Consider the following 15890-nt stretch of genomic DNA (forward strand, 5'->3'; position numbering starts at 1 on the left):
CTTGCTGAAACTTGATTAAAACTGGCTAAAAAAACACTGTTCTGGCTGAATTGTTGTGAAAGAAAAACACTGTCCCGTCTGAAAAAAAAACAAGCTGAACAAGCTGGTTTCTAGGTAAGCCGAACATATTTTTTCATAAAAATGGACAGAAAACCCCTCTCCTATTTCTGTTTTCATATTTTTTGATCGACGGAAATGGGATCGGATTCGGAATAGCCAGGGTTTGAAACAGAATCGATATGCGGACATTAGAAAACGGAGAAATACGGACAGAAAACGAGAAAATTAAATTAGAATCACATAATCTAATATTCTCAAGTATGCATGTATAGAGTCACAAAAATATAGATATATATGGATCGATATGATTTTCACTTCATGTCACGTGTGTTAACATGCTAACATGTATATATTTGATTATTAGTAGGTGTGTATTAACCTAACACGAGGACATTAACTGTCACGCATAAAATAAAAACAGGACAAATACGGGTCCAATCTGCATTAAAATGGGATCCCACGTAAACAGCCAGAGAACATCATAGTATTTTGACCTGTTTGCTTAAACTTATCAGCTGTACCGTTTTGATAAAATAATAGCATTTTTCTTCACAACAAATCAACGTGAAATAAAAAAACGGGACGCCACAAACGTAGAAACAGGTGGGACAAGAGTAGAAACAGACCGTACCAAGCCTATATATGCGGCCGGCCGGCCGGCGTAAAGTGCCGTCGGGTCCAGTGGGGATTGATGAATGCCGCGTGCCGCCGCCGCCGTGCTGCGGGGCTGGACCATTTCGTCCATTCGGCTGCTGCTGTCCGGCAAGGTGCTGTTTTCCACTGGTCATCGATCCGGCTCCTTCCAACGATTTTGTTTTGTTGTTACTAAAAATCAAACTCTAAATTTGTACGCAGGCTCCACGTTGTAACTATCTACTGCTCACATATCGGTGGAACCAAATGCTCCCTCTGTATGTATATTCTACAAAAACTGAGTATATATATTGTTTGGGTGGACAACTGGACATTATTTGGTACTAGTACATCAAAGAGCCAGCTGATTGATTATTAAAGGAAGAGACATTGATTACTAGCAGATCTCAATACGGACGTCACCGGCTCAGTCGGCTTGTGTTGTTGTTACGTTTGCGCCAGGAACGGAGAGGAACACCACGGAACTGAAACAAACCTAACCAGGCGTCCTGCTACTAGCACACGGCAAATCGCCAACTCGCGTAGTCCTGTGTTGTCAAAACAAAAAAAAAACTCCTGTAGCCCTGTATACTCCAATTCGCCACCATTCCCGTCGGTGGCCGGCCGGCAGGGTAAACTGAACACACGAGAGCACGGCTGTCCTTTTTTTTCTTCTTCTCCTTCTCTGCGGCCGTTGCGACGGTGGCGGCCTGTTTTCCAGGCTCTGTTCGGCTGGGCTGGTTTTGGCTGGGCCGTTCAGCCCGGCCGTTCGGCGGCCCAGGTCTAGCCGAACGCCTGGTATAAAAGGCAACCAACCGGCCGTATTCGCACTCCCTCTCTTGTTCCGTTCCCCCGATAGCCGCTAGGGTTTGCACTCGCTCGCCCCTCAGCCTCTCTCCTCCGCGCGGGCCGTGGCGGCCGTGAGCTCCGCTTCACCGTGCCCGTCCTGGCCGCCGTAAGCGAATCCCTCCCCGCCAGCCTCGCAACGCCGTGAGGGCGCCCCGTCGCTGTCGACAGCCTTCCGCGGTGACCATTATTTGATAGATGCATCGGAGCTTTGGATGGCACTCATGTTAAGGTTAAGGTGAATAAGGAGGCCAAAATTGACCATATAAATAGGAAAGGAGATGTAAGAATTAATGTTTGTGCCATTGTCGATATGGATGGCTGTAAAAGAACCGACCAATTATACAAAATTAAGTAAGAAAATCATCCGCCAGAGCAGACGATTTAGCAAACTTAAGCCCATATAACCCGGTAGTCCGTGAAATCACGAAGGATTTCAAACCAACTCACATCCCAGCCAAGATCGTAATAAGTTTAGCGGTCACCATCACATATTACATAAAAGTTCACATCTCAGATACATCAGAGTTTTAAACATAGTTATTACAAAACGAGTTCAAATAAAAGTAGCGGAAGCCATTTGTTCAAAACCACACGCACTCACACGGAGTTCAAACACAGTGCCAGCTAATGATCATCTCCAACAAAAGCATCAGACGAGACGTACGGAATGGCCATGCCCATGGTCCTAAGCATCACCCATCGCAGGATAAAGGCAGTTGATACAGTAGCCGTAATACATCTGCCCATCTGCAACAAGTGAGAATAAAACCCTGAGTACGAGAAGGTACTCAGCTAGACTTACCCGACATAACCAAAATAAGTGACACCAAGGATTATGAAGGGCTTTATAGTAGGGTAGCTGACTCATTTGCAAAGAAAGCATTTTTAGCATTTCAAGAACCTTTCCAAAAGCATTATTGTCAAGTTAATTATCATTAACCTGTCGACTAGATTTGCACCTATACTAGAGCAAACATGTGATTAAGCCAATAATGATAACCAATAATCATTAACAACTTCCATATTGTCATATTCATTATAACTGTCCAAGTGTTCCATTAACATTACTACGATGAAGTAACTCAAGTCAAGTGCTCACTATCCAGGAGCGATGGTGATTCGAATCGATTCATAACCAGCTGGTGATTTATTCCTTACACAAACCTCACTCACCCGCTAAAGTGAGGTATTGATCACCGAGTCAACTATCCAGGTATCTCGAGTTTGCCAGGAACCACATGTACCCGGGGGCCGACCGACTGCACTTTGGTCTTATCATCTCGCCCCCGTGTCCTACCACACCTGCTCTGGCACAGTGCGCTGCGGGTAATCTACTCGGCCCGAATAATCTCCCAACTTCGCGGTCGGAAGGTACTTTATCCGGCCAGCTAAATGTAAGGCATGCGTTCAACATGACTCGAGGCCCAACAACGGTCGGTCCTTAATCGACACAGACGGAAAGCACTACAGTCCAAAACTCTGTAAGTCTCCGTCCGGTCTCAACTTCATTTAACACTTAGTTATACCATGACTACATAGTTATCCAAGCAGATCTAGGTAACCACCTATAGCTCGCAGGTGACAGGAAATCACCCGACTTCTACCGGTCTAAGCCAGCTAAGCATTGACTCGACTGCGGATACCAGGGTAACAAGGATATAGTATAACAAAGGTAGACAAGGTATAATGCAGCAACGGTTGCAAACAACTCCTGAACGTAATGCATCAATTAAAGTAAAGCATTTAATTAATCATTGCAAACCGGGAGAAAATGCTCCGGGGCTTGCCTCTCTCGAAGGAGCTCGGGCGATGATCGGGGCACTCCGGAAGTTCCTCAACGTCCTCCTCGTCGGCTTCGGGCACTTCCTGCGGCTGCACCTCGAGCTGCTCCTCGGGCTCCTCGGGTATGACGACTGGGTTCTCGGTTTGCGATCCTGTATGATGCATGTACGTAAGTGCTTATGCAAAAAGTGCATCGGATGAAATGAATACAATGGATATGCTTGAATGCAAGGTAGTCAACATCATCCAAGAACATATACTACAAGCACATGTCATCTACTGCATTCTCTTCTACTACTAATATGCTAAGTCAACACATCTTATTAAATGCTTCAAAGATACACCAAAACTTCACTAATTTCTTAATCACACATAAAGCAACACTTGATTAAACCCTAATTAATAATAGGTTTGAATAGCAACATCTATTTTTATTGCTTAGAAAAATCTTAGAAAATTACCATAGCACAGTACTACCCTAAGTAGTCTACCATCAGATTTTTATGGTATTTGAATGAGTGGATTAGCCTACACAAAAATAACAAGCTATGGCATAATTATGAACATGAAAATACTTTGTACTGTGAAAAGTGTCAAACACTAGATGAAATATTTTTCCTATGTTCTACACAACAATTAATCACTGTACAAAAATTATCACATGCATGTTTTATACAAATTTTGCTCTCTAGCAAAAATAACAAAAATCAGCCATTAAAGGCACTTGAACTACACCTCATAATTTTTCTACAGTACATGCATGACACATGTTTTTCCTAGGAAGTACATTACATAAGAAGATTAACAAACTTGGAATCATATTTTTCTGAAGCCTATAGGTTTTTCTACACATTTTTCAAGTTATCAGCAATATCAAGGATTAAATAAAGATCTACAGAAAAGTATCTCAAAAATGACATGCAATATTTTTATCAGATAGATCTAGTCACAAGAAACACAACAAAATTTGTTTCATCCATTTTGGAGCACTATAACTCGAGATATACATTTTCCAAGCATTTTAATCAATTTTTGAAACCATTTTAGAAATCCCTTTCTTTAAAACAAAAATCCAGCGACCCAAATAGGCTAGGTACACCCGGTGCAGTGCACCTAGAGAGGCTGCCTCACGGGACCCGCGGTCAAGCCGGACCCACGCGTCAGCCGGAGCCGAAGCAGAGGTCGCCGTTGACCGACCGGCTCTCGCCGCCGGTGAGCTTGCTGGCGGTGAGGTCACCACCAGCGGCTTCCCCACGTCGAGGCGGACCTGAGGTGCCAAGAGCGGCACTGGAGTAGCTCGGACACGAGCTCGCCGGCGCACATGGCGACACGGCGGCGCGTCATACCCGCGGGTGGGCACTCCTGGCCACAGCAAGCCACAGGGAGGCGCGCACAAGGGTCGCGGGGGCAAAGCGGTGCTGATGCGCGAGAAAAGGAGGATAGAGGTGGAGCGGGTCGCCTGCGCGGGCACGAGCTCCGGCGAGCTCAGCCATGGCGGTGCGGAGAAGAAAGTCGGCCACCACAGCCTCTCACCTCGCCCACGGTAGACACACACGGGCGCCACCGAAGGAGATTGACGAGGCGGAGCTGCTGGCGGGAGGAATCGAGGAATGAGGCATGGGAGGAGGAGCACGTCACCGGCGGAGCGACTGCGGTGCTCGATGGCAGAGCTCACTGCGCGCGGGAGCTGAGGCTGCTGCGCTGGCTGAGTGGGGAGGCGAGTGAGGAACGCGGCGCTGCCGGGCAGAAGAAGGCGTGCGCGTGGAGGCGGAGTCAGGCCGTGGCTGCCATGCGGCGGGCGTCGCCGGCGCATGGTCGCCACGCGGCGAGCGTCACCTGACACGGTCGGGCGTGGCGCGAGGGAATGGCGCGGCACAGCGCGGAGGCAGGCCAGACACGACGTGGGGCTAGGCCGAGGCGACGGCCTACTGGGCCAGAAGCGCGCGGGCGAGCGGCGGGCTGCTGGGCCAGACACGCATGGGCGAGCGGCGTAGAGGTAGGCCGGCTTCGGCTGTGGGCCGAGAAGGGAGGCGACGGCCCGTGAAAGAAGAAAAGCATTTTTCAATTTTTGATTTTCAAGGAAATTTCAAATAGCACTTTTCAAATACCCTTTTGAGCAAGAAAATGACTTCTTTTGAAAATGGCCCAAAAATAAAAGTTGCTTAGAATTTAATCCTCTACAACTTTGCTTTTATGACCAAAGTCCAATTCTTGCTAGATTTTGAATTATAAAATTAAAGTCAATTTTAACTCAAAACCCTAATTTTGGAGAATTATTTTTAAAGCAAAATTTGGCAATAATTTGAATACAAACTTTGCTCCAAAAATTGTGCTAAATAATCCTAGATGATTTACAATCATAGCCAAACATGTTTTACTAACCTAGCAAGTATAATTTGGGCAAAAGCAACTCTAAACAAGTGTATGCAACATTCATGTTTCACGAGCATGTTTCATATGTTTCGAGACAGGGTTTCAGTTATTATTTACATGATTAGGCATGTATGATTAGGATGCTTGATGATGCATCATATGCATGATTTGCAGTGCCTAAATGCTGGCATAACACTGGGGTGTTACAGCCCTCCCCCCTTATAAAAATCTCGTCCCAAGATTTGGGTTACGAACCATTTGTTATAAAAATCTTCATAAGCTTTTTGTAGATATTCTCCCGTTTCCCAAGTTGCATCTCCCTCATCATGATGATTCCACTGTATCTTGTATGTTTTCACCACACTATTCCGAGTAGCACGTTCTTTAGTGTCTAACACACAGACCGGTTGCTCACGATACACCAAATCTGATTTGAGTTGGATACCTCGAGGTTCTATTCTTTCCTCCAGGACACGCAAACACTTCTTGAGATGTGATACATGGAAAACCGGGAAGACGGTACTCATTGTCTTAGGTAATTCTAACTTATAAGCTACTGGACCTCTTTTTTCCAAGATCTTATATGGTCCTACGAATCTAGCGGCAAGCTTTCTTCGGACTCCAAACCTTTTCTTCTTCATTGGCGTGACCTTCAGATAAACATAGTCACCAACTTCAAACACAAGGGGTCTCCTTCTTCTGTCTGCATAACTTTTCTGACGCGATTGAGCCGCCTTCATATTTTGTTGAATAATATGAACTTTCTTCTCGGCTTCTTCTACAAAGTCAATGCCATAATACCTTCTATCTCTAGGCTCAACCCAGTTCAATGGTGTTCTACATTTTCTGCCATACAAAGCTTCGAATGGAGCCATCTTGATGCTTTTTTGATAACTATTATTGTAAGAAAACTCAGCTAATGGTAACCATGACTCCCATGATCCCTTAGAAGACAATACACAGGCTCTTAACATATCCTCCAAAACAACATTCACTCGTTTAGTCTGACCATCTGTCTGAGGATGATAAGCGGTACTACGAATCAAATTAGTTCCTAAGCCTTTGTGTAAATGTTCCCAAAAGTGAGCCATGAACTGTGGCCGTCTATCAGATACTATAGTCTTTGGTATACCATGCAACCTCACAATTTCTGCGATATACTTCTCAGCATATTGAGGTGGTCGATATTCTGTCTTGACAGGCAAGAAATGAGCGGTCTTGGTAAGACGGTCCACAATCACCCAAATCGAATCATGTCCCTTTTGAGTAGTGGGTAATCCCGAGATAAAATCCATACTTATATCATCCCACTTCCAACTAGGTATGGACAAAGGTTGCAACAAACTGGCAGGTTTCATATGAATAGCTTTCACTCTACAACACGTGTCACATCTGGCAACATATGCTGTAACTTCTTTCTTCATTTTGATCCACCAATAACGAGGTTTTAGTTCTTGATACATCTTACTACTTCCCAGATGGATAGATAGCTTAGAAAGGTGAGCTTCATCCATGAGTTTATTCCTAAGCTCTCGATCCTTAGGAACCACAAGACGGTTGTCAAACCACAACACGCCCTGTTCATCCACTTTAAAGTGCTGAGATGGCTTTTCTTTTATTTTCTCTTTGATGTGGAATATTCCCTTGTCGGTTTTCTGGCCTTCTATTATCTTACTCTCCAAAGAGCAACTAATCTGAATACTATGTAACATAGCAGGATGCATCAGATCGAACCCATCTTCAAGTAATGGCTGCACATTCAAGTAATGTGACTTTCTGCTCAAAGCATCTGCCACTACATTGGCTTTTCCGGGATGATATCGCACATTCAAGTTGTAATCCTTGATCAATTCCAACCATCTGCGTTGTCTCATGTTCAGCTCGGGTTGGGTAAAGATGTACTTGAGACTCTTGTGATCCGTGAAAATATTGCACACATTACTAAGTAGATAATGTCTCCAAATTTTTAGGGCATGCACAACTGCAGCAAGTTCAAGATCATGTGTCGGATAGTTGACCTCGTGCTTTCTCAATTGACATGAGGCATAAGTAATGACTCTCCTTTCTTGCATAAGAACACAGCCCAATCTAGTTTTCGATGCGTCGCAAAACACATCAAATGGTTTCTCGATATCTGGTTGTGCTAGAACAAGAGCAGTGGTCAACAGTTTCCGCAAAGTGTGGAAAGCTGCTTCACACTCCTCTGTCCACACAAACTTGTGATCCTTCTGTAGCAGACTTGTCATAGGCTTGGCAATCTTCGAGAAGTCTGGTATAAAATGATGGTAGTAACCGGCTAGTCCTAAGAAACTTCTAATCTCAGGAACTGTGGTCGGTGCCTTCCAATCCATAACCTCTTGCACCTTACTTGGATCAACTGAAACTCCATTTTCTGACAGAATGTGACCAAGGAAAGGAACTTTCTTCAACCAGAATTCGCATTTGCTAAACTTAGCATACAACTTATGATCTCTAAGTCTGGTCAAGACAATTCTCAGATGCTCTTCATGATCCTTCTCGTTCTCGGAGTACACCAGAATGTCATCAATGAACACGACCACGAACTTATCCAATTCTGGCATGAAAACTGTATTCATTAAAAACATAAAGTATGTGAAAGGTCCTTGTTTGGTTTTGGTAATTGAGTGATAACTTAGGTGGACTAATTGTGTTTATGTAAGATACACAGGTGATTAGTCCACAGGTACATGTGTATGAGCAACATATGCCATGAAGGTGAAAATGGCTTGGAGATGTTGCAAAGCTCACACATGTGATGATGAAGGAGCTTAAATGCACATGAGACATGACATTGAGTCATGTGATCAAGGTGGAGAAGATCAAGACAAGACTTGGCTTGATGGACCGGTTGTAAGCGTGAAGGGCAAGTCAAAGGCTTTGGAGTGATGGACCGCGTGGCGGTGAAGCTTGAGCAAGACTTGGCGCCGATGGATGATGGCAACGGTGAAGAGCAAGTGAAGTCAAGATCGATGAACCAATATGATCACGTGATGATATGAAGTGGATCATATCATTGTTGATCGTGTTGGTGCATGTGTTGCATCGACATTGAAGGAGATGGAATGGAATGCGCAAGGCAAAGGTATAACCTAGGGCATTTCATTTCACCGGTCATAGGTGTGTAGAGAAGTTTATGACCGGGTTTAGGATAGATGGCCGTACTATCAAGAGGAGCAAACTTGTTTGCATATCGGTCATCTAGTGCCACTCGAGTGATCTAACTTTGCATTGTCGCTAGGATCGAGTGGCGTGGCAAGTTGAGTGGCTAACATCCTTTGGGAAATGATTGTGAAAATGCTAACACACATACACATGGTGGTGTACACTTGGTGGTGTTGGCACATTTACAAAGGAGGTGGTGTTTGCAGGGTTGAGATAGGTTTGGGTCCCTCTCTCCCTCCCGTTGAGCTTGCGAGGTGGGATTCGGCGCTTTCGGGAAAATGGAATGCCTATTTTCTATTGCGCCGGATGCAAGTTCTTGTGGTTGGCACATTGGAGCAAGGGTGAAGAAGTTAGAAGTGAAAACGAGTTGATCGCAAAGACGCTGGCGTCGGTCAACTGACCGGACGCTGGGTCTGAAAGCACCGGACGCTGGCAGGGTGCGTCCGGTCAGGCTGACGTACGGTGATGCAGAAGCTGGAGTGTGACCAGACGCTGGGCTGCGTCCGATCACGTGCGACCGGACGCGTCCGGTCGAAGAAATACGCCTCGGGGAGCTTACTGGAAATGACCAGACACTGAGGATTCTGCGTCCGGTCAGTTGAAGCTGCTGTGTCTGGTCAGGTCAAGTGACCGTTGGAATCGGGACACATGGTCGTTTGTGGGCGACCGGACGCTGAGGTCTAGCGTCCGGTCAACACGATCGGAGCGTCCGGTCGGCCTGACTTTTGCCCAGGGAAGGGGTAACGGCTAGTTTAGCCCTTGGGGCTATAAATAGAAGTGGCCTTCGGCCATGGCTGGTGCTGAGCACCTTGGGGGACTTTGTGTCCATGCTTGAGAGTGCTTAGGAGCCCTCCATCTCACACATACTTGATATGGATCATCCGATTGTGTGAGTGAGCGATTCTAGTGCGATTGCATTGTGAGGTTGCATCGAGTGGCACTAGGTGATCGAGTTGCAAGCCGGTGGTGCTTGTTACTCTTGGAGGTTGCCACCTCCTAGACGGCTTGGTGGTGGTCTCCGTCGAAGCCCGCAAGAAGCTTGTGCGGCGCTCCGGAGAAGAGCTTGTGAGGGGCATTGTGCTCGCCCCATGGGAGTCGCGAAGAGCAACTTTAGTAAAGCGTGTCATTGAGCTACCCTCACTCAAGGGGTAGGTTCTTGCGGCGCCCGACATGCAGGCTTGGCGGGTGATGCCAATTAGCCGCCGAACCACCAAGTGAGCGGTCGACACAATGGGGACTAGCGTGTTGGCAAACACGTGAACCTCGGGAGAAAAATCTTCATGTCAACCTTGTTTTTCCCGTTGGTTTGTATCCCCATTACACAAGCTTGCAATTACTTTTATACTTATTAAGCTTGTGTAGTTGCTCTTGTAATTAGATAGCTTGTGTAGCTTGCTAATTACCTTCTTGCTTGTGTAGCATAGAAGTAGCTTCCTTGCGTGGCTAATTTGGTTTTAGTAACCTTGTTAGTCACATTGCTTAGCTTGTGTAGCTAAGTATTTGCGCTCTCTAATTAGGCATTTGTTGCCTTATTATTGAGCATTGCTAGTGAGCTTAGTTAGCTTTGTGCTTTTGCTTACTAGCATGTGTATGAGCTCCCTTGTTGCTTAAAGTACTAGTGGCATAGGTTTATATAACCTTGCTCCTAGAATTGTTTAGGAGAGCTCTACCTACCCCGACACCTTAGTTGCATAATTAGTATATTTGCAAGGTGTTAGTGAACATATATAGGGGTGTAGTCTTGGCTAGTCTGATTGTTTTAATTCCGCATTTATATCGGTTAGCCGACGAGATTATTTTTAGAAAAGACTATTCACCCCCCCTCTAGTCCATCATCTCGACCCTTCAGTATGCAGGAGCATTTGTCAAGCCAAAGGACATGACAAGATACTCATACAACCCGTATCTGGTGGAAAATGCAGTTTTCGGTATATCTTGTGGCCTAATCTTGATCTGATGATAACCGGATCTCAAATCTATTTTGAGAACACCTTAGCCTTGGCTAACTGGTCAAACAAAACATCAATATGAGGCAAGGGATACTTATTCTTAATGGTTATAGCGTTAAGTGGCCTGTAATCTACGCACATTCTCAACGTGCCCTCTTTCTTCTTCTTCACAAACAAGGCGGGACATCCCCATTCAGACTTGCTTGGCCGGATAAACCTCTTTTTCGATAATTCTTCTAGTTGCTTCTTCAGCTCAGCTAATTCATCTGGAGGCATCCGATAGGGTCTCCTTGAAATCGGAGCTGTTCCGGGGATTAACTCAATTCCAAACTCAATATCCCTATCCGGCGGAAGACCAGGTAGCTCATTCGGGAATACATCCGGAAATTCACACACTACCAGAATCTGATGAATAGGAATGACTGCCGTAGCACATGTCACACTTATAAGGTCTGTTCTCTGAGGCAATGGTACTTGGAAAGTACCCTCACCCAGGGGATCCTTAAGGGTACGTACCCGACTTCTGGTATCTATGACTGCTCCCCAATCCTTCATCCAATTCATCCCTATAATGATATCCAAAACTAGTCCAGGCATAACTATCAAGTTCACTCAAAACTTACTGCTACCTAATTCAAGGGTTGCCCCTCGAACCATCCGGTTGGTCAAAACATCAGCCCCTACTGAACTTATACGGTAACCATAACCCAATTCTGTGCATAGTTGTTCATATTTCTGTGCAAATGCTTGACTCATAAAAGAATGCGATGATCCAGAATCAAAGAGAACAACTGCAGGGTTTTGGTTGACAGGAAACTTACCAGCGGTTACGGGCTCTCCCTCAGGAATCTCATCAACAGTCGTACTATGCACCCGGGTATTATAGGTCTGCTTCTTCTTGGGTGGATAAGGATAGAACCTTGAGAAGTGGCCGGGTTGATCACAATTATAGCAGGGTCCCCTCACGGTCCTAGCAGATCCCAGAGCTCCCTTGGAATTGCCTTGTACCGCAGTTGTGGTTGCCTTGTTGGGCTGTACTGCCATCTTGTAAGGCTTCTGGGGTCCACGGAAATTCTGACTTCTCTGCTGTGGTGGCCTGAACCTAGCGCCAGGTGTAGATGGATGATAGGGAGGATGACCTCCTATAGGTGCTCGTGCTTGGGAAGGACCACCTTCTAGGGCTCTCTTGCGAGTCTTAGCTGCGGTGCTAGCGTTGTTATTCTTTTCATGCTTCAGACAATCGCTGATGAAGTCATTGAATCTGACGCGGTTGTTGGTACCCACATGCTTCATCATCTTTGGATTGAGCCCCTCTTGAAACTGGCGATTCTCTTGGCATCAGTGTCAACCATGTCGGGAGCATAACGACACAAGTTGTTGAAGGCATGCAAATATTGCATCACGGTCTTGGTGCCCTGATTCAATGCCAAGAACTCTCCCAACTTCATCTCGGTCAGCCCAGGTGGAATATAAACTCCACGGAAGGCCTCAGCAAACTCTCTCCACAAAATTTGAGCATTTGGAGGGAAGGTGGTGCGATGGTGCTTCCACCACATTCCCGCTGGTCCTTGCAACTGATGTGCAGCATACTCCATTTTCAATACATCAGTCATCCTCAACACACGGAATTTATCTTCCATAGTGTTGATCCATTCCTCAGCATCGAGTGGCTCTGTTGCTTCCTTGAATATTGGTGGTCTGGTGTCCATAAAATCTTTGAAGCTGCTATATTGGTTCACCCCAATGCCACCACCCTGATTGTTACCGCGCTGAATGTTGTTGGCGATGGTACGCAGAAAATCCTCCATGTTCTTCTGGGATTGTTCCGTGTTGCGCTGACTCCCGAGCAACCGTGCGAGGAACATCTCTAGGGTAAACGGGGGAGGAGGTGGCAAATGCGGTTCATGGGGAGGCTCATTGTTGTTGCTGTGGTTTCCACCACCACCACCGGTCCCCGCACCGTTAGCACCGGTCTCAGCGGCCTCATACGTGGTACGGCGAGTATTTGTCATCTGCATATTTCAGCAACAAGTAATGATTGAGTGAGGCTGTAATAATTGCGAGTGAAGGAAAAATTATGCCGTAATGAATTTACTAGAGAGAATAAATTCATACAATAAAACAGAGGCACAACAATCGCATCCCAATTAAAACAACATCACTTAATCAAATTACTTCAACAGCAAACATCGCGTCCATACAACCAAATTGCCAGCATACATACACTAGACTTTTATGCGTTCAGATATCACATTCATAGCCAAGTTCCAATCACATGCCAAGTCTCACAGGTTCGAAGCAAAATACATTAGGTTACATGCCAACAAAAGAAAGGTCATCGCGACAGGACCTAGATACTAGCGCAAGGCAACTAGCCTACTCCTCGGGGCCATTGTTGGGATCGGAGACGTCACCATCGCCCCCAGGTGAAACTACAGGCTCGTCCTCATTGTTGTCGTCGATGTCCATGCCAGCGGCGTCTGGAGGAGCATATGGGCCAACCCCATTGTAGAGCGCGTGAAACTCCTCGTGCAGGTTGACGTTGTACTCCTCTAGCTCATCGACCCTCTACAGCAGAAGGCCCCTCTCATCCCAGGCTTCATTCCTTTCCTGAACCAACTGTCCAATCATGCGGTCTGCATTGTTGTTGGCTTGAGTCAACGTATGCACCCGCTGCATAGCTCTATCACCTCTCTCAACCACCTGGTTCCGCTGTAAGTTCATATCGGCCAACTGCTCCTGCAAACTAGCTATAGCACGTGCCTGTCTCTTCTTCTACTTTCTCCCCTTGAGCTTATCCTGACCATGTAAGCCAGTCAAAGTCCAGTAGGTACTCTCAAGACCCTCATACGCTCTAATGGCAGCAAACATAGCACTCATAGCATGATTGTCGCTAGCCTATCCCTCAGCTGGACCTCTGACCAAGGCACTTCCCTGAGGCTGAACCCAAATAGCATCACGAGGATCATCCCTAGAAAAAGTGCCAGCTAGAGCTGCTGCAAGCTCACTGGGAAATCTGCTCATGATATCCCTGATGACACGGAAGGCTGCTCCCTCTGCACCCTCAGCAGGAGTGTGACCCTCAAACTCCAAGTGCCAACCATCCTAATCTGGAGCATCACCGAGAGCAGGAACCGTGATCTCCACTACTGCAAGTCCATCCTCTGCTAACTGGCTCTCATTCCAAGAGTACGCCGGCTCTTGACCCTCTGGGTACCCCACATCATGGAGCACTCTCCAAAGCAAGGTCGGCATGCCAAACTCACTCAGGAAGGTGTCCGTGGTGCGGTGCTCCCTCAGGGCCAACGGACGTCGAGGTGCTCTTCCTCTGGTGGACTTACGGGCGGTCTGCTTCATGCGGGCCATCTGTAGCAAAAGTTCTTTTATTACCCCAGGGAAACATATTTTAGGTGATACAACTTTTATCAAAACGAGATAATCAATTTATAAGGGGAGGAATGCATGACATGAATGAAATGCACAAGTAATATGATGTATGTACGTGCCGTACGTTCTCACAAACTTATGAAATAAATAATTTCTAGCGATGAATTCGGTGGCATACAAATGATCTCTCAAATACGTAGCTAATACGTTCTACATGATAGTGTTGTTATGTACCTGCAGAAGATTCATTTCAGCCCAATTCCCAATGAATGCATAAAAGCAGTAAATTTTATCTATACGCTCTACACGAATCCCCAGATACGTGTACAACGGTAGTAACTACCCAAACCATCGTCCTATTGACGGCATTGCCTCAACAGACGGAAGACCCACATATGAGATACCTTTGTAAAACATGCGTCAAACATGTAATTACTCTAGCATCATATAAGCATTCACCCTAGATCGGCGGTGTATCCGATCATGCTCTCACAACTCACACTTACCGAGGCGTAGAGGCAATTGATCCATACACTACCACTCAAACAAGTGGCACTCATACAATAGCACGCCGTATGAGCGACGAAAGAGAAATATGATGCAAGACCCCAAGTCAGTACTTAATTAAGCCACCTAGAGTCCTTAACTGGGCATAAAGGATATGACCACTGGCACACTTTTTAGTTTGGAAATCACGTTTTTCAAATGCCTTTTTGTTTTAAATACACTTGTGAATAGTAACACGCTAAACCATGCTCTGATGCCAGCTGTAACAGAACCGACCAATTATACGAAATTAAGTAAGAAAATCATCTGCCAGAGCAGACGATTTAGCAAACTTAAGCCCATATAACCCGGTAGTCCGTGAAATCACGAAAGATTTTGAACCAACTCACATCCCAGCCAAGATCGTAATAAGTTTAGCGGTCACCATCACATATTACATAAAAGTTCACATCTCAGATACATCAGAGTTTTAAACATAGTTATTACAAAACGAGTTCAAATAAAAGTAGCGGAAGCCATTTGTTCAAAACCACACGCACTCACACAGAGTTCAAATACAGTGCCAGCTAATGATCATCTCCAACAAAAGCATCAGACGAGACGTAAGGAATGACCATGCCCATGGTCCTAAGCATCACCCATCGTAGGATAAAGGCAGTTGATACAGTAGCCATAATACATCTGCCCATCTGCAACAAGTGGGAATAAAACCCTGAGTACGAGAAGGTACTCAGCTAGACTTACCCGACATAACCAAAATAAGTGACACCAAGGATTATGAAGGGCTTTATAGTAGGGTAGCTGACTCATTTGCAAAGAAAGCATTTTTAGCATTTCAAGAACCTTTCCAAAAGCATTATTGTCAAGTTAATTATCATTAACCTGTCGACTAGATTTGCACCTATACTAGAGCAAACATGTGATTAAGCCAATAATGATAACCAATGATCATTAACAACTTCCATATTGTCATATTCATTATAACTGTCCAAGTGTTCCATTAACATTACTACAATGAAGTAACTCAAGTCAAGTGCTCACTATACAGGAGCGATGGCGATTCGAATCGATTCCTAACCAGCTGGTGATTTATTCCTTACACAAACCTCACTCACCCGCTAAAGTGAGGTATTGATCACCGAGTCAACTATCCAGGTATCTCGAGTT

The sequence above is a fragment of the Miscanthus floridulus genome, chromosome 9 (genome assembly GCF_019320115.1).
Source record: "Miscanthus floridulus cultivar M001 chromosome 9, ASM1932011v1, whole genome shotgun sequence".
Classification (NCBI taxonomy): domain Eukaryota; kingdom Viridiplantae; phylum Streptophyta; class Magnoliopsida; order Poales; family Poaceae; genus Miscanthus; species Miscanthus floridulus.